General features: G+C 44.6%; 1 pseudogene; it reads left to right on the top strand.

Moving 5' to 3' along the window:
• The first annotated feature begins 1,022 nt into the window (after positions 1–1,022).
• Positions 1,023–1,793, top strand: LOC105815779 (annotated as a pseudogene).
• The last annotated feature ends 323 nt before the right edge of the window (positions 1,794–2,116 follow it).

The raw sequence follows: 2,116 nt of genomic DNA, 5'->3' as shown, positions 1-2,116 counted from the left end.
CATACCTGTAATTGGATGTTAATTAAATTTCTTAGTTCTAATTTAGCAATTCAGAAACTGAGTTTATAGAAAAGTTTATTTACATAAGCAGGTGGATTTATTATTAGAAATGTCCATATGCCCAATAGGAAGCCCTTGAACAATTCTAGTTAAGTCTGATGGAACCAAGTAGTCTAAGGCACAGTATGTGTGAGCTGTAGAAGTAATACAGTTTCCCAAATCAGTGTGATGCTTCCTGCTGTCTTTTCCACTGCCACTGTTTCAGACTACACTCTTTTCTTTTAAACGATATCCACAGTGATGTGCCTACTCTAAGACCAGATTCTTGTTTCCTTCCCTTTCTTTACCTCTTTTCCTTACATTTATCCATCTGTCAAGTTAGATGAAGGGCATGAGAAAAGTAATACTGTTACTAGTCCTTTTCCCTCCAGCATTGTTTTTGGCACTGTCTTTGTGGGCATATTATATAGGTTTCAGAGAAAATGAAATTGCTTTTAAAATATTTTATATGTCTACTTGTCTTGAAGTTCTCAAAGGTTATATTTAGAGTACAGTTTTGAATTAATTATGAAATGCACACACAAGTACTATCTATTCACGTAATGAAGAAATCTTTATTCTGGTGATTCTCCCTCACCATCAAGACACACCAGCTCTCAAATGTCTGCTATTAAATAATTGTTTCACACAAGAGTTTGGGGATTAGTTAGTTTCTTAATGAGGGCAATGTTTCATTTTTTATCAACTCATTACTTTAAATCTGTTCATCCAAATGTCCATATGTGTGTGATAGGATACAAGAGAAATTATGTAAAAAGCAGTCGGGTCTCGGTTATTTAAAAAGAAAAATACAAAAAAAATCATTTTTTCCCCATTATTACAGGGGTACAAATGTTTTGGTTACATGGGTTGCTTTTGTACTTCTTGAGTCAAAGTTGTAAGACTGCCCATCACCCAGATAGTGTACATTGTACCCGTTAGGTATGATTTCACCCATCCCCCCGCAACCTGCATGATTTCCCTTGAAATCCCCGCAGCAGGTCATGGGCTCTTTGGAGAAGGATTATTTTGCCCGACAGAGGAACCTGTCTCCAGAGAAGATCTTCCACGTCATTGTGGCCCCTTGCTACGACAGGAAGCTGGAGGCCCTTCGAGAAGGCTTTTCCTCTGCTTCGCACAGTTCCCGGGGTGCTGGCTGTGTGTTAATGTCAGGTGAAATTGCTCAAATAATGGAGCAAAGTGACCTCTCAGTGCAAGATGCCACCGTCGACATTCTGTTTGGAGATTTGGAGGAGGAAAAGGTGACGCGCCATGACGGAGCCAGCTCGGACGGGCACCTGGCGCATGTCTTCAGACACGCGGCCAAGGAGCTGTTCAATGAGGACGTGGAGGAAGTCACTTACCGAGCCCTGAGAAACAAAGACTTCCAAGAGGTCACCCTTGAAAAGAACGGGGAGGTTTTGCTACGCTCTGCTGCTGCGTACGGCTTCCGGAACATCCAGAACATGATCCTGAAGCTCCACTTCGTGGAGGTCCTCGCGTGCCCCGGAGGATGCTTAAACAGCAGAGGCCAAGCCCAGACCCGGGACGGCCGTGTGGACGAGGCCCTGCTGTGGCAGATGGAAGGCATCTACTCCAACATTCCCGTGCGGTCCCCGGAGACCAGCGCGCATGTGCAGGAGCTGTACCAGCAGTGGCTGGAGGGGGTCGTCTCCCCCAAAGCCCAGGAGACGCTGCACACCACGTTCCAGAGCCCGGAGCACTGCGCACACAGCCTGGGCATCAGGTGGTAAAGAGCAGGGGCAGGCCGTCGCTGTCTGGCCAGGGCTGCGCTGTGTGGGAGGAGGGGCTGCTCTGGGTGTGGAGTATTAAAGACACTTAAAGAAAACAAACAAACAAAAAAACAAACAAAAACACCCATCTCTGTACATGGGTGCTGATCAGTTAGTTCCAATTTAATAATGTGTAGATGTGGTGTTTGTTTTTGCATTCTTGCGATACTTCACCGAGGAGCATCGTCTCCAGTTCCATCCAGATTGTTGCAAACAACAACAATTTTTATAAAAACTTTCAAAACATACAACCTGGAAATGTAGTACCACTGCTGAGAATTTTG

Source organism: Propithecus coquereli, unplaced genomic scaffold (assembly GCF_000956105.1).
Source record: "Propithecus coquereli isolate 6110/MARCELLA unplaced genomic scaffold, Pcoq_1.0 Scaffold345, whole genome shotgun sequence".
NCBI classification, from domain to species: domain Eukaryota; kingdom Metazoa; phylum Chordata; class Mammalia; order Primates; family Indriidae; genus Propithecus; species Propithecus coquereli.
This window is presented reverse-complemented; position numbering and strand designations above follow the sequence as displayed.